At 41.4% G+C, this 27,302-nt stretch overlaps 1 protein-coding gene across 2 annotated transcripts in view; it reads left to right on the forward strand.

Annotated features, from left to right (window-relative positions):
• The first annotated feature begins 9,933 nt into the window (after window positions 1-9,933).
• LOC122559907 (opsin-5-like) overlaps window positions 9,934-27,302 on the forward strand; it is a 55,091-nt gene continuing 37,722 nt past the window's right edge. For both annotated transcript variants that reach the window (XM_043710011.1, XM_043710013.1), the window contains exon 1: window positions 9,934-10,145. The gene's annotated coding sequence lies outside the window, so the exon portion shown is untranslated. The remainder of the gene's footprint in view (window positions 10,146-27,302) is intronic.

Below are 27,302 nucleotides of genomic sequence, written 5' to 3' on the forward strand. Positions count from 1 at the left end.
CTTATAGAGGTTTACAAAATTATGAGGGGCATGGATAGGATAAATAGACAAAGTATTTTCCCTGGGGTCGGGGAGTCCAGAACTAGAGGGCATAGGTTTAGGGTGAGAGGGCAAAGATATAAAAGAGACCTAAGGGGCAACATTTTCACATGTATGGAATGAGCTGCCAGAGGATGTGGTCGAGGCTGGTACAATTGCATCATTTAAGCGGCATTTGGATGGGTATATGAATAGGAAGGGTTTGGAGGGATATGGGCCGGGTGCTGGCAGGTGGGACTAGATTAGGTTGGGATATCTGGTCGGCATGGACAGGTTGGACCGAAGGGTACATCTGTACATGCTGTACATCTCTATGACTCTAAATGTAACATGACCTTGAGCAATATCTCTAAAGAGACTGGCACAATCAAGATTTCAAAACCACTGATTTGCATTCTTGCAATTTTATTTAAGGCATTTTAGATCTTGACCTCTCACTCAGAAACTGTACTCATTTGAGCACTAACATTCTTAATGTTAGTATATATCTAACATCTACAAATATGTTCCTCACTTATTACAGTATTTGCAGCTGGAAATGTCAAACAATCAAAATACAAAATCCTTTGCTCAAACACCATTTAGTTTCTCTCCTGTAGTGCTGGATTCTTCCAATCTGTGACTCTGCACCTAACTTTATACTGTTGGGCCACTACAATGACATGAGGTGTATGTTTGCATAGACCGAAAGAAGGCTCCATTATGGACCTTGAAAATTGTGTCCAAAACAAATTTAAAGGGATCTGTCAACAGAAGATAAATACTACCATATAAAGAGAAATTTGCTGTCACGTTTTCAAAAACCTCAGAAGGTACCGAATCACATTTACCTGAGAGGGCACGGAAGTGGGGAGAGATAAGCTTGAAAGGGGAATGCAGCCCTACGTACAGAAGCTAGGGTACAGGAAAGGGACGCTACAGCACTGATCCACTGTTTGATGCTTGCTAACCTTAAGATTAGGTACTTAAGAGAAGTGACTGCATTTGTGTTTTCATACCCATAGATCAGCATTTCAGTTACAGTGAAGGATGTGGTAAATTTACAGACCCCAGCTGATGACTACTCCTACTGTATAATAAATAAATACAGGTGTCCCTGGAAAGACAGCACAACTCTGCTTCTGTGTCTCTGATGATCCAGACCTAACAAAATTGTTGACCAGGCTGACTGCTCCTTATGTGTGCTACAGTCTTGGCAGATAATGTTGGTGGTATCTTCAAAGATGCAATCAACAATGCAATGTTTGCTGTTGATCACCTTTGTGATGACACTGGAAGAATAGCACACTGTATAATAATGGTGCTTCTGAGGACAAGCCTGCAAAATTCCAAACAGTTTACTTCCAATTCCATGATTCTCAGCATTGCTTCTGGACATAACATTCAGGTTGTAGAGTGGGGAGGATGGGGGTGGTGGAAGAAAAGTGGGGAGTACAATTAAGGAAAATGCGCTTTAAAAAATGCCTAATATCCAAAAATTTTTGATTACTGTCCCTTTTTTCAACACCCTTTTCATAGTCACTGAATAACTCTTGTTGTGGAGAAAATATAGAGAATCACCAGGAGACACAGAGAGTTCTTCAAGAAGTAAGTCCATTATTTGCCAACAAAAAACCATGACACTGAGACAGCAGATTCTCGAATGCCCACGAACCTCAGGGTCCGTGGATTTTTATATCTTTTTTTATCATATTTCTGTTAGCTTATCAGCATGTCCAACTATATTAATCAAAGTACCTCACTCTATCTACATAATAAACCAATGATGTTAGTTCCCATTATCCCTTTAGTTGTGCATTCTACTTAATGTTATTCTAATGTCATGGTTAGATATTTATTGCTAACTCTGCTACAGTGATCTTCTATTCCAGATTAACCTGTTATGATAGATATTTAGCTATTCCATCAATTACAATACTCTCCTGTCTCAAGCTGACTCTACTAACTATTAATTAGATATTTTAATGTCATGTCCCAAATATTTATGGTCCCAATCGTGTCATAATAACACTTAACAGCGAAACTTGTTTTATTACTTGTGTTATCTCATCTTGCCATAATGACCTCTCAGCCTTAACCTTACTCTGCTAATTGGTGTAAGAGCATTCCACTATTCTTATCCAATCCTGCCTTCCACAGACCACAGATTGCCAGTGGTCTTCATGCTTTAACCTTTACCATGCTTTCATGTTCTTTATTTCCCATACTCTCAGCATCCCTTTAAAATGGGTACTATTCACGCCAGACATTCTTCATGATAGAAGGCTAGAAATGGGCAAAACATCATATCTGAAATTTGAATTCAAATTAAATATTATCCTGCTTCAGCCAAGCATTTCCAACAGTGAGAAAAAAAATGTCAGGGCACAAACTTCAGTACATGTCTGCCAAAGTAGGGCAGTCACCATCACTTGCTCCACACATCCTCATACTATCCCAACTTCTTCCCCATCCAAATAATGTCAGAAAGCTAGCATAACCTAAATGGAAAACTCTGTCTCACAATGATTTGACATACCTATACATTTATTTCCTTTTCAATCCTTAAAATCTTCTCTCCTTAAGTGTTAAAACAAATTGCAGTGCATGTTTTTACACAATTGAATAACAAAATGAACATTATGATCTTGCGTCATCAAACCTTCAGAGACAGAAGGAGACCATTCAGTGTCTTCAAATGTTACCCACTGGAGGGCATGTGCTTTCTATTTGCTATGCCAGTGTGCTCAATTGATTCCCAGGCAGATTGCATAGCACTGATTTATTTCCTTTGACCAATGTGTGCCTGAAGTTTTAAAATGTTGATGGAAGTGAAGGAAGAAATGTCCTTTGCTAAAGTATTCATTACAGGAACAAATTTAGCCAAGTTATAAAAGAGTTTAAGCACAAAATTTAAATTCAATTTAATTTGAGGAACTGTGGCTTTTTTATGCATTCAACTTTTAGTGCAGAGCGTAGTACAATGAAACATTAATGCATTAAGGCATTTTAATCACTTAAGCATAATGTCAAAGGCCTGTTTATATTACCCACATCGAAAAATCCCACAATTTCACTTCCAATCAGATATGTCTTAAAGGTTCCACTAATGATTCGTGGGACAATATGCCAAGTTCATGGAAGATTACGAAACTGGTAAAAATTGCCAGACTCCCAGAAGCCGCTCTGTCATTGAAGAGCAATAACTAGAGGTGAGTTTAAGTTGACGGTCACAATGCCACAGGTTAAAGGGCAAGGCTTTCATGATGACCTCAGTCTGCATGGAGATTGAACTCATGCTGTATTACAAATCAGCTGTCCAGCCAACTGAGCTAGCCATGTACAGTTTAGTGCATTTGAAAATCCATTTGATAAGAATCTAATTTTTATTTCACCTGACTTTAATACTATCGTACAATGGCAACTTGCTAACATCCACTTAACACAATTTTACAAAGTCAGTTTTACAGCAGTGGGGACTCATTTCAATATATCGCTGCAGTAGAATCAAGGCTTTTAGAGGGAAAAGGCAGGAAAATAGACATGAGAAATGTCAGATCAGCCATGATCCTCTTGAATGGTGGAGCAGCCGAGACCTATTTGATGAATGTTTATTTCTTATCATCTTATGGTCTTATATTTGACAGTAGAGGAAGTAACAGAAAAGTTCCATGATTATATCCCCATTCTGTGCTGGGTTAATTGATTTTGGTTGTAATTCCATGCAAAAAGACCACAATTGGTCACAGTGATGCTGGATTAGGGAACTGAAAACAAATTAATGATCTCAGCTGAGAGATCTTTGTGATGTTTGTATCCTACCTCTAGGCCAGAAAATATTAAGTCCTATTTCCCCCAGAAATGTGTCATAATATGCCTGAACTGATTTATGTTTTTTTCAAAGGGGGAAACAAATTATCCCAACTGAAAATAAATACTTTGTATCAGGAAGGTACTAGAAAGTTCAACAGACATGTTATGATTACCACCAGAGCTTTGGAGAAACTCTGGACAGCTGCTGTAATGATTGGGACCAGGTTGACTTTGTTAATTATGAAGTTCTTGATTGGGGTTGTTAATCTAGGCCAATCAGGAAAGTCTTGGCTGACCAAAAAAAAGCAGGAGGAATTTGAATAAAGATTTGTGCACTTTGTGTCTTTCACTGTGTCTCACACCTGCACACACAACCGCACTTAGGTGGTAGTGTGGGGGTTAAAAAGAAAAAAAAAAAATATAAACAGGAGATTGAAAAAAAAAAGCAGGAGCTTGGGCCTCTATGGAGATTGTGTGTGTGTGTATATATATATATATATACATACACACACATACATACAGACACCTCCACCCCATGCATGTAGGTGCATATTTGATGCATCCTGGAGTTTGGGTGTGGACTCTGCCTTTGTACTGGAAAATGTATTGAGGATTTTGTGAATTCTGTTACTATATGTGGGCTTTGTAATTAATTGTGTTTGAGTGTGGGACTGGAAGGCTGATGATTGTCCTGCAGGAAGACTAGCCAAGGATGGTCTGATCAGTATGTGACGTGGACTGGTGTTTTTTTAAGCTATATTGGGTCTGTGTTCTATGCACTGTTTCTCACTTGATTGCACTGTTGTCTGTTTGTTACTGTTATCTTTGATGACTGAAAGTGGGATTTGAGGTTCCTCATCTCCCTGAAAACAACTAGTTAAATGGTGGGGTTTGCTGCCCCTTGCCACTGTATAGAGTGGTTTCTTTCTGATCTGCTTTCTGTTTTATTATTAACTGTCTCTTTATTTAACTTTTAAAAATAAAAAAAATCAGGAGCTGGTACTTCAGTCACTGTCTGACACCTACACCCACACAATGTGGGTTCTGGGGAAACATAAGCCCTAAAAAGGGGAAAAAATAACCAAGAGCTGGCTGGCTCCAGCCACTGTACTGTGCCCTAGTAAATAAAGGGTGACTTGGTGATAGAACCTGGCCTTTGAGCAGCTATTTCTGATGTTTAAACAATGGGATGAAATCTTCTGGTCTGGAGGAGGTGAGAAGACTGGACAGGAAATTGGGTGAGTGTCCCAAATTCAGAATTTCTCAATGAATTGCAATTAAGCTCTCTGGCCTTAAAAAGTAGGTCAATCTTGTGGACTGCTGGTTGGATGTTTATTTGCTCATATCTACATCTCACTAAAGATCCACCCCATGATTCTCTACAATAAAGAATGCATGCTTTCAGATACTCTACTGCTTAAAACAAGCATGTATTTGGCAAACTTGACTAGTTTCAGAGCTTCACAGTATTTGCTGCTTTGCATTTCTAGCTATATGGTTTTAGATCAAGATTAATGATTGAGTTATGCTGTAAGGTCACAGACAGAAATGTGGTAGAGGAAGGAGGGTGGCTATGGGACAGGGTAAAGGGATAGGAAGAGTTGTGTGGAAAAGAGGAGCACTGGCCAGGCAAGGGTGTGTGATTGTCAAGGCAGCTGTTTTATCTTTGGCTTGGTTAGATTGGAGATATTGCTTTGCCACTAATGTCATTAGGCTATGCACCCAGGAAACATGGACTCCAATTGCAAGTGGCAGAATTAAAATGCAATTAATAAATCTGGAATCAAAAGCCAGCTCTTGCGATCACAACTATCACTGACTCTTGTAGAAACTCCTCACATTCATATGAGCTGGTAAGGGCAGGAATAGAAGGATAGAGCAAATGAATGCATGGCTGAGGAGCTGGTATTTGGGAGAAGGATTTACACTTCTGGATCATTTAAATCTCTTGGGTAGAAGTGACCTGTACAAGAATGATGGATTGCACCTGAATTAGAAGGGGACTAATATACTGATAGGGTAGGGGATGCCATTACACCACCTTTTGAGTTTCACCAACCTTGATCTGACCTTCCCAGCTGTCAGCCTTTATTGCAACACGGGTGCAGCTGCTTGTTGGATTTCTGAAGGGGAACAAAATGAACAGGTGCCATCTCCTCAGCCACATGCTGCTCCCCAATGAAGGGGGTTTGACAGAGCAATCTGGTTTGAAAGAGTGGGTGGTGACAAAGTGGTAATGTTATGCAAATAATAGTCTAGCAGCCTAAACACATGCTCTTGCATGAGTTCAAGTGTAGGTGATGTTTTACTAAGAACTTTCAAAAGCTGGGGGCAGATGTTTGCAGGTAGAGACCACCGGAAAGTGGGAAGCTTCCAGAAATGTGAATCCAGAGAAAGTATATTCTTGTCAGGGTGAAAGGAAAGGCTGGTAGGTATAAGGAATGCTGGATGACTAAAGAAATTGAGGGTTTGATTAAGAAAAAGGAGGAAGTACATGTCAGGTATAGATAGGAGGGATCAAATGAGTTCTTTGAGTATAAGGGCGGTAAGATTATAATTGAGAGAAATCAGGAGGACAAAAAGGGGCCTTGAGATAGCTTTGGCAAATAGTTCAGGAGAATCCAAAGGATTTTTACAAATGCATTAAGGACAAAAGGGTAACTAGGGAGCAAATGGGGCCCCTCCAAGATCCACAAGATGGCCTTTATGTGGATCTGCAGGAGATGGGGGAGATACTAATTGAGTATTTTGCATCAGTGTGCATCATTACTGTGGAGAAGGACACAGAAGATGTAGAATGTAGGGAAATAGATGGTGACATTATGGAAAATCTCCATATTACAGAGGAGGAAGTGCTGGATGTCTTAATGTGTAGAGATGGATAAATCCCCAGGACCTGATCAGGTGTACCCTAGAACTCAGCGAAGTTAGGGAAGTGATTGCTGGGCCCATTGTTGAGATATTTATATCATCGATAGTCACAGGTGAGGTGCCTGAAGACTAGAGATTGGCTTAAGTGGTACCATTATTTAAGAAAGATGGTAAGGACAAGCCAGGGAACTATAGACTGAGCCTGACATCTGTGGCGGGAAAGTTGTTAGAGGAAATCCTGAGGGATAGGATGTACATGCCTTTGGAAAGGCAAGGACTGATTAGGGATAGGCAAAAGTGAGGACTGCAGATACTCTAGATCAGAGTCTAGATTAGAGGGGGAGTTGAAATGTTGGGCCACGGGGTGGTGGGGTTGATTGGTGATGAATAGGAAGGTTTTAGAGGGGTAGTGGCCAAATGCTGGGCAATGGGACTAGATAGTTTTGGATATCTGGTCAGCAAGGATGGGTTGAACCAAAGGGTCTGTTTCAATGCTGTACATCTGACTCTATCCCTTATAGGGAGGAAAGTGTCACCTGTTTTTCTTGTGACTCCAGACTCCCAGCAATGTTTATTGTCTCTGAAGTTAGATTAGATTCCCTACAATTTGGAAACAGGCCTGTCGGCCCAACAAGTCCACACCAATCCTCCAAAGAGTAATCCACCCAGACCCATTTCCCTTTGACTAATGCACCTAAAGCTATGGGCAATTTAGCATAGTCAGTTCACCTAACCTGCACATCTTTGGACTGTGGGAGAAACCCACCCTGACATAGGGAGAATATGCAAACTCCACACAGACTGTCACCTGAGACTGGAATCGAACCTGGGACCCTGGTGCTGTGAGGCAGCAGTGCTAAGCACTGAGCCACTATGCTGTCCTAATGGTCCTGCAAGCCTCCTGTTTGCCCAGAGCGTTGTGTGCAGCTTTACTCCTTTATCTAAAGAAGGCCTTTCTTTCTGTAAAGAGAATATTGCAGTGGTTCAACAGACTAATTCCTCAAATGGCAGGACTTTTCTATGAGGAGAGACTGGAATTGTATGTAGAGACATATATTATGATTTAGAGCTTGGAGGGCAGAGCACAATTTCAAATTTGTGGATGATACTATGTTAACTGTGAGGAGCACAATCTAGAACTCCAAAACAAAATGGACAAGTTGGAGTGGACAGACACGTGGAAGATGACATTCAATGTGCAGAAGTCTGAGGTAATTCCTTTTTGATGGAAGAACATAGACAGATAATACAAATTAAGGGGTACATGACTTCAGAGGGTACAAGAGCAGAGGGACCTGTGTGTATATCCACAAAGATCATTGAAGATAGATGGCAGGACCATGTGATCCAGCATACAGTAACCTTAGCTTTATACATAGAGACATAGAATACAAGAGCAAAGAGGTTATACTAAACCTGTACAAGACATTTGTTACATTTCAGATTTAGTAGTATGTGAAGTTCTGGATGTTACACTGTAGGAAGGATGTGAACACATTGATATAACTGCATAAAAAATCATATTTAAAATGAGGAACTTCCATTGGGAGGCGAGATTGAGACTGTTCTTGTTGGAGTGGAGAAGTCAAAGGTTAGATCTGAAGTTTTCAAAATCATGAGACAGCTAGATAGAATAGAGGGATTGAGATTTAAAATGATTTGCCAGTTTCTATCTGGAATGCGCTGTCTGGATGTGTGATGCAGACCGGATAAGGGCATCAGATGATTAATGAGAAGTGAATTGTTTCTATTTTAAATAAAGTCCTTACTCGCTTTGCATCTTATTCCCCTCACTTTACCAAGTAGTTAGATGGTGCAAATTTCAGACATAAACCAAAGCAGCTGTCTGGAAACAGAAGCTCACCAATGGCTCATCCTGTCTATTATAAAATGCTTCTTTACAAGAATATCCTGCATGCTCCAGGGCCACCATCCTTCTTGACCTTTCACCTGTACAACTTGGCATGCACCATTAGTCACCACAACATCACTGCTCTTGGACCATCTCACATACCATTCACTTTCCTTTCAAACTCAGGGAAACTGATGGCAACTATGGTTGTGCAAAGTCACTCCACTTGCAACGACATACGTGCATCTTTCTTCCCGATGAAGGGCTCGGGCCTGAAACGTTGATTCTCCTGCTCCTCAGATGTTGCCTGACCTGCTGTGCTTTTCTAGCACCACACTCTCGATACGTGCATCTCATTGCCCTTCGTTTGCTTTCTTACCTCTCAGTCACTTGGTGACAAACACACTAAAGTGCTTGATCAATGACTTTCCCTCCAGTAAACTGCAAATATTTGCTGATGATTTCAGTGCTCAGTACCATTTGCAACTCCTGCAGTAACAAAACAGTTTATTTTTATTTCAGCAAGACCGGAATAACATCCAGGCTTGGGCTGATAAGTGGCAAGAACATCTGGATCACACAAGTGCCAGAAAATGGCTATCTCCAACAGGAGAGAACCTGATCATCTCCTTTTGAAATTCAGTAGTGTTGCCATCAACACCCTCGTGAGTTAGGGTTGATCAGGAGCTAAACTGGAACTGCTACATAAACACTTTGATTATAAGGCCAGTTCAAAGAGTAGGTATTCTGTGACCAGTGACTTACTTTGGCACTCCTGAAATCCTTTCCATCACCTATAAAGTATAACTCAGGAAGGTGATGGAATATTTTCCATATGATGGATCATTATAGTTCCAAGAGAACTCCAGCAGCTTGACATAAACCAGGTCAAAGCAGTCTGCTTGATTGGCACTCCATTCACCACTGTAAACATCTACAAGATGGGCTGTAAACATTTGTGGAGACTTCTATGAAAGACTTTGCAAACATGTGACATCTACCACCTGGAAGAAGCAGGACAGTGGGTGAAAGGGAATATCACTATCTGCAAGTGCCCTCCAGGTTAGGCACTATGCTCATAAGAACATCTGCCATTCCTTAGTGTTGAAGCCTTCTGGTCTCTGTAGTGAACAGTATTACAGATGTAGATACCGCACAAGGGTAGAATGCTTTACCATGGCAGCTCACCACCGCCTTCAGGTCATTAGGGAGGCAAAACAAATCTCAGTCACTACCTCACTTACTCAACGAAGGCTCGAATCAATACAAGTGTCTGTAGCAAAATTCCTGTATGTGGAATAGACGGCAATCTGGGATTACATCACTGAAGTAGGAACAAAGTGCCATAAGAGGAAGAGTTAGTGAAACAGAGGCGGGCGGGGACACTCTCAGTGGTCGCTCTCTATGAAACGGATCAACACATCAGAGAAGTAGTAACTGCGCAGTGAGTCTCCTCTCTCCATGACGAGATTACACCGGTGATGGTCTGCAGTTTCCTTGATTAAACCCTGGCGCTGCAGCCAAGTTTGCGGGAAAGCGTGCGAATCTTGTACACACTTTGGTTCCAAAAGGCGGACACCCTCCTGTTAAGGTAAAATTTCACAGCAACTTTTAGTTACTTTCTTTTGATCTCCTAATTTTTTTAAAATTGAGTTTTCTTCAGAGCTCATTTATTTCTATTCTTCTAGTAATATCTATTTAAATGGCCCCGTGAAATACGAATTCCTGTAGTCGTTTTTATTGGATTTGTAAAGAATGACATGATTGTGTGGGGAAGACGAAGTAAATAGCAACGGCGAGAGGTTGTTATCTCAACTCTGAAACGGCATTGTGAATGTCCGAGAGAGTGCTGGGTCCTCGGGGGTTAGTACTGACTGACCATCGTTTGACAGATGGACTGGGCTGGGAGAGGGGAGGCGGCCGCTCTCTTGTCACAGAATATCGTGTTGGTGGCATTTCGTTTCACATTGCACTCTGCAATCATCGAACGAAAATGCACGAGTTCTGATCTTTCTTTCTCCACGAACCGCAGATTCAAATTTGCCCACAGACCCAACATCACCCAGACGCGATCCGCTGCTGTCTTCTGCTGCAGCTGGAGTTCGGGGTGGGGGTGAGGGGGAAAGCCAGTGTACATTCAACAGCAACCACATCAGTGATCTCAGGATTTGCGAAGGGAGATGGTGGTGAGAGAAGGGAGAGGAGAAAGGCATTTGGAAATCGCACGAGGATATGGATCGGGGGCAAAATTTGCACTGAAAGCTGAACAGCCACAAGAACAGAACGGAATCACACGGGCTTACAGTGTGGGGTTAAAACATCATTCTGGAGGGCACATTTTTAAGGTGAGAGGAGAGAGATTTTAAAAAAAGACAGGAGGGGCAATTTTGTTTTACACAGAGTGTGGTTCGCGTGTGGAATGAACTTTCTGAGGGAGTGGTGGATGTGGGGAACAGTTACAGCGTTTAAAAGACACGTGGATAGGTAGACGAACAGGAAAGGTTTGGAGGGATATGGACCAGGAGGAGGCAGATGGGATAGTTTAGTTTGGGACTATCCTCGTGACCTGTCCTACCCGCCAATCTCCCTTCCCACGTATCCGCTCCACCCTCCTCTCTGACCTATCACCTCCATCCCCACCCCCATTCACTTATTGTACTCTTTGCTTCTTTCTCGCCAGCCCCACCCCCCTTTACTCTCCACCCTGGAGGCTTCCTGCCTGTATTCCTGATGAAGGGCTTTTGCCCGAAACGTCGATTTTTCCTGCTCCTCCGATGCTGTCTGACCTGCTGTGCTTTTCCAGCACCACCCTGATCTGAACACTAGTTTAAGATTATGTTCAGCATGGACTGGTTAGACTGAAGTGTCTGTTTCTGTGCTATATGACACCCAGTACTTAGCTCAATATTCTTTAGACAAATAACCCAGTTTCCATTGCTCCCGATTTCCAGCATACATGGTGTCTCCAACATGCTGAGTTATTTCAGTTTCTTTGAATTTGTTATTGGGGTATGGGCATCAGCTTTTCATCCCTAATCATTCTCATGAGGTGCTTTCTAGAATGACTGAACTTTGTCTGGGACAAGTACAGTGCTGTTAGTCAAACACACTTGTTTTAAGTATTCAGAAAATTAATTGGTGAAACTATTGATTTCAAAGTAACTGCAGAAATTATGGACATATTCAGACTGTATTTTAGCTCTGCAACACACTGGGAATGGGAGAGTCTGTAGCAAATGGGAAACCTGGAGGTAAGCATAGCACACCGTACATGGCTTTCTAGCTCCTTCTCGATATGACCATATTATCTCTACTTTCCTAGAAAAATATTGTCAGTGTACATGATGCATTTTCAACTTCATTATTTGATAGGACCCTCCAAACATGCACTTTGATGGAGTTTGAGGTTAGAAATAAAACAGACTCAGCAGAATGGAGTCCAAAGACTGCACTTTACTTTAGTGGAACCTTCTTGGATGTGTTCATAAAGTCAACAGCAGCAGTGTAGTACTGTACTATGTTGTAAAATGTAACAAGCTACTGCATTGCTGCAAAAGCAGCTTATAAAATAGATGTGTTCTCCTGGGCAGATCTTTGTGTCTCCCACAGGGCCCATAAAGGAGGAGAGTCAAGACAGGAATGAGTGATGTTGTCATGTTATTCAGTGACGGAAAAAACAATGCAGCCATCACTATCACATCAGACAAGGTGCAACCTCCATCAGAGTAGATATACTCACCTCAGTGGAGTCTTGTTCCTGCTTAGATGAGCACCATGTTGTGGGTGAGGTGAGAGAAGAGGAGACAAATGTGGTCAGATCCCTCAGAGGATGGAGTACAAACACAGCCATGTCTAGCTAGACAGAGATGCAAAGCCATGGGTGTCACCCATGTGAGGAGCAGGATCAAATGTTGGTGTCCCCTGAGCTAGTGCAGAGCCTTGGGCAGAAAATGGAGGGTCCATCCATAATATTTGCACTGCTGTGTCACAGGCATCAGAGTTAATCGACCACTAAGCAACTTTTTGGAAAGTATATGTAGCATCAAGCTGAGTGGATGCAGGACCAGTGCACTGACAAGGACAGGATAAATGGCACCTTCCGCAATGTGACATGGCACAATAGCATATAGACTGATTCGCAGGCATGTCTCAGCTAGTGTTTTCCTCTCCTGATCAAAGGCCATATGAAATATCTGAGACAGGCAATAATAAGCTGGAGGGACAATCTCTTCATGGAGCATATTCTTTTCTGTAGTTCCCTTGCTTCCTTTTGACTGAGGTGTTGAGTAACTGCTGCTACCAGTGCAGCCGGGATAACCTCTTACCCACACTGGCACCTCATCAGTTAAAGGTGACTGCAAGAAGGATTTCAATCACATCCCCATATGTGCACGGCCTGCATCCTCCTCAGCTACAGTGCAGCTATGAGTGGAGTGTGTCACATTGATAGTTTCACTTTATGGTTCAGTTGGATGACTTTCATTGTGAAAGCAATCAGCTAAATGACTTAATGTAATGAAAAGTGCTTGGTTGGATTCGAACATGTTTGATTATATTGATGGATGGCTTTCACATACACAAGTGATAAATTAGGTGATACATCTTAGATTTGCTCCCTCTCTCTTAGAAAAGTGTGTTTATGCTTTCATTATAGTTAGTCAGAAAAAGTTAGACCATTAAACACATAGCCTAACTCCTGAGTAACTATTAAATTGATCCCACACCTAACCCACACACCTAAAACTGCACCACTCCCAATCCAATTTTACTCTCAACCCACAGACCCTGACCTGAGGCTCCTGGTTCATGACCTAACACTATCATGGGGACTACATCCCCAACCCTGCTCACCCCACAACACTCACCTCCCACTGTCCACCTCAGGTTCCACCCTCCCAGGGATAAGCTATCCACTTCAGGGACCCAACACCCACCCCTGAGGAGATGCCATGGGATTGCGCGCCCACTCCTCACAATGCAACATCTCCTGCATCCTGACACTAAAACTTGATCCCTGTTCCCCAAGCACTTGTGTGGGACTTGATTCATCCTTTCCCTCCCTGGACCTGAGAGTCCAGAAGAGCCCTCAGAATGAAAGTACAGCTCTTCGGCAGGAACCCTGAGTGGAGTCTCCTCTCTTTCTTAATTTTTCTTTTGTAAAAAGGAGGGCCAGACTGACAATCTGTGTGAGATTGCAGCTCCATAGAAAATCCCATCCAATGAGTTGTGTGAGCAACAGCTGGAATTCTCTCTCTCTCTCTCTGCCGACTTGTCTTAGACTCTGAAGCCCAGTCAAAACACAAATAACGAAGACACCCTGATACTGAATTCATCATGTGGACGTGCTGGTGTTGGAATAGCGTGGAGAAAGTTAAAAATCACACAACACCAGGTTACTTTCTAACAGGTTTATTTGTTTACAGTCTAACTAGTTACCTGATGAAGGAGCAATGCTCTGAAAGCTGGTACTTCCAAATAAACCTGTTAGACTGTAGGTGCTGGAAAAGCACAGCAGTTCAGGCAGCATCCGAGGAGCAGTAAAATCGACGTTTCGGGCAAAAGCCCTTCATCAGGTATACAGCCTGTATTCCTGATGAAGGGCTTTTGCCTGAAATGTCGATTTTACTGCTTTTCGGATGCTGACTGAACTGCTGTGCTTTTCCAGCACCACTAATCCAGAATCTGGTTTCCAGCATCTGCAGTCATTGTTTTTACCCTGTTAGACTATAACTTGGTGTTGTGTGATTTTCAACTGAATTCATTGACAGCAATATATTCCACTAAACCATTAAGTATCTGTAAAGAATCTAATGCCTCATGACTCTAAGGATTTGGTTACTGTACAACATTCATTCTCCCTGTCTGTAGCAGACACCCCCCTTTTAAACCTTTTGTTTATTTATGATTCTTTAATGCTATGTTTTTATTTTTTTTCTTGAGATTAGTAGGTAATAACAATCCTCTTTCTTTCACTCAAAAACTTCTTAATCGGCTTAGTAATTTTGTACCAAACTACATTTTAATTGAAATGTGTTAGCTACCTCTCCCCCCGCCCCCCAGCCACCACCACTGCCTTCTGTACCTTCGTGACCTAAACAATGGTGAATTCACTAAAATTCAATGTTCTTTCAATGAAGGCACAAATGAGCTTCAGTCTGTTGAGATGAACAGACAGCTGCAAGATGCTAGTGAGATCAGATGCTCCTCTTTAAAAGATCCAAGCAGTAAGATGTTTAGTGTCACTGTAACTTTGTTGGCTAATATTAGTGTGTGTAACATGCCTGCTGAAGAGTGAATTGGTTTTCCATCAAGGCAAATGATTTTGCTGCTAGTTGCTTTGATAGGTATATCCTATTGGCAACACTGATACTTCGTCAGAGTAAGTGAACTCATGCATTGCCAGTATACACTATGCGAAGGGTATAGTCTTTATTCCATTCCTCAGGACTAGTGGGCTATATTTGCTGTAAGAACAGCTGTTCCTTATCAATATTTGTCTTCAATTCAAGAAGATCAGCCTTGGATCTACAGATTGTCTTCTACTTGTTCTGTTACATTCGTCTACATCCCTTGCTAAGCCCCAACAACCCCCCTGTTATAGGAATTTAGGATTAGGAATGGGCGGCACAGTGGCTAGCACTGCTACCTCACAGCACCAGGGACCCAGGTTCAATTCCCACCTCAGGCAACCATCTGTGTGGAGTTTGCACATTCTCCCTGTATCTGCGTGGGTTTGCTCCGGTTTCCTCCCACAGTCCAAGGATGTTTAGGTTAGGTGAATTGGCCATGTTAAATTACCCATAGCGTTAGGCGCATTAGTCAGGGGTAAATGTAGGGGAATGGTTCTGGGTGGGTTGCTCTTCGGAGGGTCAGTGTAGACTTTTTGGGCCGAACTGTGGGGAATCTAATCTAATCATTGAACCTGCATGACCATTTAATGAAATCATGGCTGGGAGATCCAAGATGGCGGCGACTCAGCAAGTCTGAGTCTATAGTGCTCCTCCCAAGACTTAGGCAAAGTGGGTCACCCACCTCCACCACACTCACCAAATCATTTAAAATAGTTTTTATTTAATGTAATTAGTTGTTCAGTACTAAATTTAAACAGTCTAGTCTCCTGTAAAAATGACTAGGGGGAAAGGAGCCCGCAGTTCTCAGCAGGCAGAAGCCCCTCCCCCACCCTCCCCAGCTGCAGCAGAGGCGTCCACAGCTGCCCCGGGGGATTTACCTACGGTGGCGAGCCTTGCGGAACTAATCTCTAAACTCGATGCGAAGATTGATGCCTTCATTGAAGAGTTCTGAAGCCGATGGAATTCACTGTCGGCCGCGCTACAAAAGCACGATTCTCGAGGTTGTCGAAAAAATATTCGTTTGCTGGGCCTTCCCGAACGGGAAGAAGAAGGCCAGCTTACAGTGTTCCTCGAGCAGTGGCTTCCACAGCTGTTAAATCTGGAGGCTGGATCAGGCCAGGTAAGGGTGGAATGGGCCTACCGGGTTGCAATACGCGGGCCCGGCTTAAACCAGCGCCCCCACCCGGTCCTGTTCCGGCTGCAGAGCTACAAGGAGAGGCAGATGCTCTTGGACACTTCCAGAAATCTAGGGAAAGATCCCCAAGCCATGATTTATAAAGGATCCAAGATTATGTTATTTCAGGACTTTTCCCCAGCTTTGGTCCAAAAGAAGAAGGCGTTTGACGAAGTGAAGAAGCGTTTAAGGGACTTAAACATTCAGTACACCTTGCGCTACCCAGCTATGCTACGCTTCAGCCATGAAGGGTCCGTGTATAACTTCGGATCACCAGAGAAGGCTAAGGAACTTTTAGACTCTCTTAAATAAAGTATAAGAGTTAATTGATGTTGTTTTGCCCTCTACCCACCCTGGTTTACCCCCTTTTTTTCCCTTTCATTACCTTACTGTTTAATATTATCTCCCGGGGGTGGGAAGAGGGGTTTATTTATTTATTCTTTACTAAGCGATTTTCTTCCCTTTTTTTATTTATATATATATATAGGCCAGGGGGTCTAGTTAATGTAGATGGGGGGAAGGTGGTTACCTTATCCTATTTTATCTCTGTCCTTAGGAGCGGGGTTGTTTTCCCCTGTTATTCTGTATTACTATATTTAATTATTATTTGCTGAGACTGTAAATTTATAGTCATATATATGTTCATATATGGTATTAATATTACCAAATATATCCAGGTGTTGATGTGGGTGAGGGGGTTGGGGGTAGGGTACTCATTGTTAATTCTAGCTTAGTAGTATATTTGAATTTTCTTTATCCTATCGTGGGGTGCCTGGGTCAAAGGTGGGGCACTGGTTGGGAGAGGTTATGATGGGTTTTTGGAAAGGAAGTGATGCCCCCTGGGAATAAGGGGGAAGATCTCCGTTTAAATACGTTTTATATTTTTTTATTTAGAAATAGTTTTTTATTATATTGGTCTGAGTGTATTAAAGAGCCTTTACGTTTGTGAATTTTATATGCTCTATGCTCGGGATGTTTTGGATAGGGTTTCTTCTCTCGGGAGGTCTCGGACTTGCCCGGTGATTATGGGTAATTGGTCGATTAAATGGTGCACCTGGAAGGTGCACCAATCAAAAGGAAGAAAATATTATCAAACCTCAAGAAGGAAAGGATTGATATAGCTTTCCTACAGGAGACACATTTATTGGATAAAGAACACCTGAAATTACAACAGGGACGGGATTATTTTCCATTCTCTCTTTCCGTGCAAGGAAAAACATTTTGGTAAACTGGGTGGCTGATGGTCCTCATGGACATTCGAGTTGGCACAGAATAATTAGGGAATATACTCCCCCTGACTTCCTTACAAATATGGTGCATCAAAAAAACCTGAAATACTCCATAAAAATGGCAGTCCTTCTTGAATTACACAAATACAGATATCTCAGTCATCCTAACAAGGGCCTTTATTTAATTGAGAAGGTGAACCTGGCTGGTCCGGAGCCCCTTAGGATGGAATCCCGCATGAATACGGGTTTTGTTGTGATCTGATGGTAACACGTTCCAAGAATGTATGTCAGTACTCAATTTCTGTGTTTTTCTCTTGAATAATGTAAGAGTTTTAATCATACACTAGTTAGTTGTAGGTTAGATGAGTAGTTAGTTGAGTTTTGTTTTTTTTCTCTCGGTATTTCTTTTTTCTGTTTGATAGATTTTGGTTATTATTTATTTAAGATTAAATTGTATATCAATGTTTATACTTGGGTTTTTTTTTAGTTTTCTTTTGTAAACGTGTAAAAACATGTTAAATTTTCAATAAAAATATCTATTAAAAAAGTCATGGCTGATCCCAATAGAATCATATTCAATGATTTTTCCGACATTATCCACATCTCTTTGCATAATAGATATTTAGTAATTTATCAATCTCTAAACATTATGAATGACTGAGCTTCTACACCCTTCTATGGTAGAGAATTTGAAAGACTCCCCACCCTCTGTGTAAAATAGTTTCTCCTCATCTCAGTTCAAAATGGCTTCTCCCTTATTTTGAAATTCCCAGACAGGAAAAGCCTTATCTACATTTACCCTGTCTACCCTTGAAGTATTTTGTAGGTTTCAATTAGATCATCTGTCACTACTTGAAAGTATAGAGAATACAGGCCTAGGTGGTTTAACCTGAGGATCACCATGCCTTTTATCCCAATGTGTAAAACTGCAAGATAGATGTAAATCAAATAGGAGATACAGATATGAGTGACTGGTTTCAGTCATTTTGGTGACACGTTAAATTTCAGTTCAGACTGATGTTTGTTTGTGATGACTTGGTCAGTCTGTGGTCAAATGGTCATTGGCTGTTGAAACCATTCTTTTTCCCTTCTTAAAACCATTTTGATACATAAAAGGTCTCTGGTATTAAACAGGGACGATGCAATTCTAAAATTGTTGGTCCATGTTCATCACTACCATAGCAAATTAAAATGGAAATTAGAGAGCAGACAGTGTGTGTAGAAGAAATGGTAGCAAATAATTTCATGGAAAACCCAAAGATGGTTTATAATGACAAAGAACAGGAGGATAGAAGGTAAGGATAGGGCTTATTAGAGACCAATAAAATGTGGACGACTATATGTAGAGGTGAAAGACATGGTATGCTGATGCCTCGTGAGTATTCAAAATAGAGGAGGTAGATGCAGCCATTGTTGTTTCGGAGTTTGAAATATTGGATGGCATAAACATAGTGACAACAAAAACAGGAAGAGATTTAACATCTTTGTAAGTTGGTATATCACCAGGTTTGAACGAATTATATCTCAGACTATTAAGGGAACCGTGTAGCAGATAGCATGGGCTTTGATCCTCATTTCTGAATCTTTCTGACCACAGGTGTGGTGCCAGTTGACTGGATGACAGTTAACATTGCTTCAAACTGTGGAAAGGGATAGTCCAGGTAAGTACATGCCAGTCAGTGTTACCTTGGCACAGGAAAATTAATAGAAATAAATTTTGAGGGATTGTATCATTTTAGAAAGGCACAAATTTAAAGGACAATTAAAGTGAATTTTTGTTGAGAGGCTAATTACTAAAACAAATCCTGAGGGACAGTATTAATAATCATTCAGAACAGTAGGGCTATAACCAGGTTTACATTCCAGTGATGCTCAACACAAGTCAAGGAACCACAATATCTTTCAACTTTGCATTCCCAAACTTGTGTCTCAACATCCAGTTGAAATTAGTTTATCTCATAACTTGTTTTGCCTTGTTTTATCTTTTATTTTTCCCTTATATTTCACTGAGTTAGTTTTGTCATTTTTATTATCCTTTTCATGTTGGATTCAGATCTTTCTTCAAGTCATTCCTGTCTTAGTTCAGCACAAACTTTATTTTTCTATCCATGCTGTCTTTGGCTGTTATATCATCAATTGTTTCTTTGCTATTTCATGGTGGCTCAGTAGTTAATACTGCTGCCTCACAGCGCCAGGGACTTGGGTTCGATTCCAGCCTTGGGCGACTGTCTGTGAGGAGTTTGCACATTCTCCCCATGTCTGCGTGGGTTTCCTCTGGTTTCCTCCCACAGTCCAAAGATGTGCCGGTTAGGTGAACCGGCCATGCTAAAATGCTCATAGTGTGTAAGTTAGATGCATTAGTCAGGGGTAAATAAAGGGATGGGGTAGGAGAATGGGTATGGGTGGGTTACACTTCAGAGGGTTGGTGTGGACTTGTTGGGATGAAGGGCCTGTTTCCACGCTGTAGGGATTCTAATTCTAATTCTCTAACCTAGCTCACACCTTTCCCTTTGTTCTTCTTATCCCACTCTACTAGTTTAAATATGCTGACATGTCTATCTTAAATTCTGATCAAAGTTTGTGAATTGGAAATTTGCTCTAATCAGTGCAGAAAGAAATAGAGTTGGAGTAGAGTAGCACTGATTTGTCATTTTTTCCATCCACAACTGATACAGTAAAAATGAGACAGTGTCCCTCCAGGACCTAGGGTGCTACATGTATGGTACAAACTACACAATTGTACACAGCATAAAGTGCATATGAAGTGCAAAACACACAAGTTACAGTGCAATAGAAGAATGATAAATAATAGATAATTTTCTAGCAGCAATTTGAAGTCGTGCAAAGAATTCCAGATAGGAAAGAGTCTGATCATACAGTGTTAAGGAGCCTGATGGCTTGGGGGAAGAAACTGTTGCACAGTCTGGCCATAAGAGACCAAAGGCTCTGGGATCTTCTGCCACATGGCAGGAGGGAGAAGAGTTTGTGTGAGGGTTGTGTGGGGTCTTCCACAATGCTGTTAGCCTTTTGAATGCAGTGTGTGGTGTAAATGTCTGTAATTGAGGGATGAGAGACCTCTATGATCTTCTCAGCTGTCCTCACTGTCCGTTGTAGGGTCTTCCGATCCAAGATGATGCAATTCCTGAACCAGGCAGTAATGAGCAGCTCAGGGTATTCTCAATGAACCTTCTGTAGAATGAAGAGTATTTGCAATTTTTAAAAAATATTCAATAAGGAAGGTCCTGTCTGTCAAACTTGACTCATGTTTTTGATGAAATAAGAAGAATGGTCATAGTGGGTAGTGTGTTTGATGTACTCTGTTTGGATTTCACTAAGGTTTTTAACCATATCCCCTATGACAGACTGTTCAGAAAACTAAAACTTTTGGGATCCAAGGGAAAGTGCAAAATTAGCACAGTAACAGGTAGGAAAGCGGAATAGTCCACATGAAGACACTTCTTAGTGGGCCTCCATAGAACTCAGTTACTAAGTTCCTCATGTTTCCCTTTTAAGTCAATGATTAGATTTAAATATAAAAAAGTTCATAAATTATGCAAAAATTGGCCATGAGGTTGATACTGAAGAATAAAACTGTAAGATATTGATGGACAGGTTAGTGGGCAGAAAAATGGCAATTGGAATTCAACCTTGAGAATTATGAAGTAATACATTTCACAACAACAAATAAGGCAAGGGACGACTCAAATAAAATCACACTGAAAAGTGCAGAGGACCAGAGGGATACTGGAGTTCAGGTCCACAGATCCTTAAATATAGCTGGTAGAGTAGCTAAGGTACTTAAGAACATTTAGAGGGTACGTTCCTTTATTAGCTGTAGCATGGAATGACAGAGCAGTGACATTATGTGAGAATTGATTAATATATGCATTAGGCCTCAAATTCAGCTCTGCCAAGTCTAGAGAGTTTTGGATGTAAGGCAAATCTGGATAGGTGCTCGAGTTGCTTTTTTCAGAGTAGGGAAGGCTGAGGGAAGATTTAGTAGAGGTGTGCAAACTTATGGAAGAGTGAGTTTAAATGGCTAGGAAGGACTTAAATCATTTAGCAGTGAGGTCACAGAGCACTGCTAAATTTGGAGCACTGCTAGATTTGGAGTAGCTAATGGTAGAATGAGAAAAGAGTTGACGAGAAACACCAGACACTGGCGAGGATCAGGAATTCTACTCGCTAAAGGGGTGCTAGTTACAGAAACCCTAGTTTAAAAGAGACTTGGATTTGCACTCGATGTAGTGAAACCTATAAGAGCTGTGAAGTGGGATTAGATTGGATGACTCTGTTTTTGTGGCTATCACGGGCATAATATGCTCTTTTACTGTCGTCTTTTACTGTGGTCTTTTGCTATGCTGCATATTTCTGTGATTCTGTAATAAAGAGAGGCATTCTTCATCCTGACTCTCAAGGAATTGTAAGCATCAATATTATGTTTCTTTCATAAAAATTGTTTGAAGTGTCATTAAAGCACAATATTTATAGCAACCAGCTGATATCTAAAGTCTCCATCTACCCACAGTAAAATGAGATGTTTAGTTTATTTTTGAGTCACTGATTCAAATTTTCCTAATAGAACATCTACTACTATTACTTAATCTTCATTTCATGTCTTTGACTATTCAGCTGAACAATGGACTGCTGTATTTTGTTTTTTTTTTGTAATAAACTGGCCTAAAAAGAAGTATCTGAAAATGAACTGCCCAATCAGGGACACAGAAGAAACACAAAAACTTGCATATTAACATGACCCTGTTACAGTCAAAACAGCTTTACACATTGACTGACATCACGCTTTGTCTATTCTGTGTATACTTGCCAGGCACAGCGATACACTAGTTTGGGGCGGCACGGTGGCTCAGTGATTAGCACTGTTGCCTCACAGCACCAGGGTCCCAAGTTCAATTCCAGCTGTGGGCGACTGTCTGTGTGGGTTTCCTCCAGGTGCTCTGGTTTCCTCCCACATTCTAAAGATGTGCAGGTTAGGTGAATTGGCCATGCTCAATTGTCCATAGTTGTTAGGTGCATTAGTCGGGGTGGGTTACTCTTCGGAGGGTCGGTCTGAACTTGTTGGGCTGAAGAGCCTGCTTCCATACTGTAGGTAATCTAATAGTTAAAAGACACTTCAGGTTTTTTTTCCACTCTTGGGATTTGGTTGTGAATGAAATGAGCCACTTTTTTGATTGTAACTAAATAGCTCGGCCAACTGAGAAGGCATTTAAGAGTTAACAATCAAATTAGTAATAAACATCTATTAATTTCTGGACCATTAATGGATATCAAGATTAGTTTGTGAATTATGAACGGTAAATTAATGTTAGAGGTTGGGTTTTACTTTTTCAATGGATTGTTCTAGAGATTAACACCCTGGTGATTCATGTGATTGCATGTTTGGTATATTGTATGAAGCAATGAAAGTACCAATTAGTGCAGAAATGAACTGGATTAATCCTTTGATAGATTAGAAATGTTCCAATGTCCTTAGTTTTGTAAACGTGGCAACATACAGCAAGTGAGAATTGTGGTACTGTGCAGCACATCAAATCTGAGTGAAATCAAGAGCACAAAACCTTTAGCTGACACCGTTGGGATGTTGAAATTGACAGATTGTATCTTCCAAATGATACAAAGGTACTGATAATCCTCTCAGGTGGATCTAAAATATATCTAGTATTTGCAGAAGATCTGGGACCATGACATCCTGGGCCAATACTTAGTTGGAGAAAGTGAGGACTGCAGATACTGGAGAAGTCAGAGTTAAAAAGGGTAGCGCTGGAAAAGCACAGCAGGTCAGACAACATCAGAGGAGCAGGAGAGTTGATGTTTCAGGACAAGTCCTTCAGCAGCAATGGAAAGGGGAATGAATTACAGGGTTACAGGGGGAAATGGGTCTGGGTGAGAAGCTCTTTAGAGGGTTGGTGTGGACATGATAGGCCAAATGGCCTGCTTCCACACTGTAGAGATTCTATGAAATGTCACAGGGTATCTCCGATTCATGTTGCTAACAAGGAATCACAATAATGCATTAACTAGTCATTTGGCTTTACGGATGCTGAAATACCTGCAATGTATTTCTGGCAAGTTCTACCTTTATTCATTAATTTCTGGATAGATAAAGAATCTGAAGTTAATTAATAAACAAATAATTGGCCTTACTAGATAATTTAAGGATTGTTTTCCAATTAGCTGTTAGGTCACTTATGACTAAATTTGCTGCTTAACTGAAGTGTTCAAGGATCATTACTTCATAGAGTCACACAGCATGGAATCAAACCCTACGGTCCAACTCATCCATGCCAACCAAGTTTCTCAAACTAAACTAATCCCATTTGCCTGTGTTTGGCCCAATCCCTCTACATGTAGCCTATTCACTTACCTGTCCAAATATCTTTTAAATGTTGTAACTGTACCTGTATCCACTACTTCCTCTGGCCGTTCACTCCATTTACAAACCACCCTCTGTGTGAAAAAGTTGCCCCGCAGGTCCCTTTTAAGCCTTTCTCTTCTCACCATAAACATATACTTTCTAGTTTTGAATTCCCCTATCCTCGGGAAAACACCTTTGCTAGTCACCTTATCTATGACCCTCATGTTTTTATAAACCTCTATCAGGTCACCTCACAACTTCTTACGCTCCAGTGAAAAAAGTCACAGACTATCCAGCCTCTCCATAAAATTCAAACCCTCCATTCCTGGCAACATCCTTGTAAATCTCTCTGAACCCTCTCTAATTTAATAATGTCCTTTATGTAGCAGGGTGACCAGAACAGCATACAGTACTCCAAAAGTGGCTTCACCAACATCCTGTACAACTGCAACATGATGTCCCAACTCCTATACTCAATGGTTTGAGCAATCAAGACAAGCATGCTATACACCTTTTTAATGCCTTCTTGCTGTGACACAACTCTCGAAAAACAATGTATCTGTACCCCGAGGTCTATATTGAACAGCACTACCCAGGGCCCTGACATTAACCATATAAGCCCTTCTCTTGTTTGTCTTATCAAAATGCAACACCTTGCATTTTTCCAAATTAATCTCCATGTTTAATTTGGAAAAATCCATGCCCAAGCCCATTGACTGAATTGATCAACATCTCTTTGTGATCTTAGATAACCTTCTTCATTGTCCACTATACTATCAATTTCAGCGTTGTCCGCAAACTTACTAACCATGCTTCCTAAATTCTCATCTAAATCATTTATGCGAATGACAAACAACAGTGGATCCAGCACACTAATTCCCGTGGAATATCGCTGGTCACAGCTTTTAAGTATGAAAAACAACCCTTCACCACTCCCACCCTCTGATGATCAGCTGATATTGACTTATTCCTCAGTTTTGGTCATTTTTGCTAATATCAAAGCTGGTATACCAGTTGACACATTTGCCTGAAATGCCTCTTTCTCCCTATTTTCGTGAATGATTTAATGGTTTGAGTTAAACAAATTACATTTCTGTCAGAAGACCATTCTGTACAAAAGTACCCAATGACAAAATTTATAATTGCAAAATCCTACAAGAGGAAGACATAAAATGATCAAGCTTCTTGCTCCAACTGTGCAACTCATCCCTTTTCTTTTGAAGAAGGGGTATTGGACCCATAACATGAACTCTGCTTTCTCTACATAGACACTGCTAAATCTGCTGAGTTTTTGCAGCAATTTCTGTTTCTGCTTCTGATTTCCAGCATCTGCAGTTCTTTCTCTTTGTCTCATTCCCTCTCTTGTCTTCAGTGGCAGCATTCATAAAACCATCTCCCTGAGGATACCAACAGTTCCAGCCAACACATTCTCCTCCACCTTTGAGGAAGATGACAGACTCCTCAGAGAATGCACCGGCAAGGTTTTCCTCATTCACCCTCCATCAGCTCATGTACTCTCATCTTGGTGTTTACTTTATCTAGCTTAGACTGGAGAGCACATGCTGGTGAGAACCTCACAGCCATATCTCCATACCTGGCCAAGGAAGAAATGCCCTCGGCCTCTGCCACATAGAAACAGCTGAAGGCCAGACACTTGCTCAGCCCCAGGCAAGACAGGACCCCTATGATATTGGGTCAGTAATAATTTCATTAAAATGCACAAGTAGACACAGAATAGCCTGCACTTGGTTGAACACAATTAGGGAACTGGATTGAAGATTGGAGGAATCCATGAATCTCTAAGTACCATGTTGATTTCAGCATGTGTGCATTTACCTGTGTCCATGGACAAGTTGGTGGATACCATGGAGAACCAGGTACAGCAGAATCCTCATTGGCTGCCAGAGATGCATACAGACATGCACTCCCATCACTTCGGCCATTGACAGTCAACAGCAACTACAAGGCACTGGTGGATGAGGGGCCTTGACCTCACCTAGATGCCCATTCCCAACAATGATACAGGGTGATGCCAGTAAGCCTCCAGCAGAGGACCACTTACGATTCTCCCCTGAAGTCTGTTCTCAGGTTATTCCAAAGGTCTCTGTTCCTCCAACCGGCTGGCGACACTCACCCTGTGGCACGGAAGCAATGGCCAGGACACACCTCACCATATCTGGGCTTTCTAACAACAAATGTCCCAGGGACCTCTACCAAAATTCCAAGGTCAACACACCGCACCATAACACAGGCTCTCGCCTTCCTGGCTGCAGACCTCTGGACTGAATAGTTGTATTGGGAGGACAAAGAAAAATAAAACATTCTAATGACACAGAAGTGACAGGTGTCATCCTTCATTGTGCATAAAATATCACATTTATAAAGATATAAAACTTGAAAGGGTTGAGAAAAGATCTACAAGGATGTTACCAGGGTTGGAGGATTTGAGCTATAGGGAGAAGTTGAATAGGCTAGGGCTGTTTTCCCTGGAGTGTCAGAAGCTGAGGGGTGACCTTGTAGAGGTTTAGAAAATCATGAGGGGTATGAATAGGATAAATAGACAAAGTCTTTCTTTTTCTTGGAGTGGGGAGTCCAGAACTAGAGGGCAAAGGTTTAGAGTGAGTGGGGAAAGATATAAAAGAGACCTAAGGGACAGAAGGTGGTATGTGTATGGAATGAAGTGCCAGAGGATGTGGTGGAGGCTAGTACAATTGCAACATTTAAAAAGCATCTGGATGGGTGTATAAATAGGAAGGTTTTGGAGGGATATGAGCCGGATGCTGGCAGGTAGGGTTGGGATATCTGGTCGGCATGGATGAGTTGGACGGAAGGGTCTGTTTCCGTACTGTACATCTCTCTGATTTTCTGACTCTATTAACATTTCAACCCATAACCTGTCTGATTTGGTGTCATTAGTTGCGGGTACAAGAATGAAACTACAAAGACTACCCTTCCACAGCACCATATAATGTTACAAACCAGTCTAAAGGAATGTTACTGTTTCCCTAATGCCCACCATAACATAGCATAACATCTTGTTATTGTTGAATGTGGGAGAATCAGATGTTGTAAAGCTTTCAAACAGTTGTTAGTGTAAACTTATATTAAAGAGCAGGAAAGATGTAGTAAAAAAAAGACAAAAAATGTTGCATATGCTTTTGGGACTAAAGAAGGGTTGTCATCCTTTTGAGCAACAATAAAATTACGGTTAATGATTGACCACTTCATCCAACTTCAATCTATTGAAAGTGAGTGTCAATTCAGTTCTATCTGGCTTGTTGCACATGATGTTGCAGTGGTTTCTCCTGGTGAAGGTGATGTTTCTCCTACTCAATGACATCATCTTCCTCCTTGGGAGACTGCTGCTACTCCCCTCGCTCTTCAACATCCTCCACATTCTCTATTTTTAACTGCTCCAATTATGTAGGAAACAGCATGTTAGGCATCTCCAGACCAATACAAGCATTAGAACCTAATCTCAAAGAAGCCTAATAGTTGCTCCATGTCGGTCCTGGTTGAAGAATGCTCAGCCTGAGTAGGGGGTTGTGTGACAATGTTATCACCCATGGTCAGAGAAGGCAGCTCTCGTCTCCCTGAAACAAAGCATAGACCTGAAACTTAT

This window comes from Chiloscyllium plagiosum, chromosome 20 (assembly GCF_004010195.1).
Source record: "Chiloscyllium plagiosum isolate BGI_BamShark_2017 chromosome 20, ASM401019v2, whole genome shotgun sequence".
Taxonomy (NCBI): Eukaryota; Metazoa; Chordata; class Chondrichthyes; order Orectolobiformes; family Hemiscylliidae; genus Chiloscyllium; species Chiloscyllium plagiosum.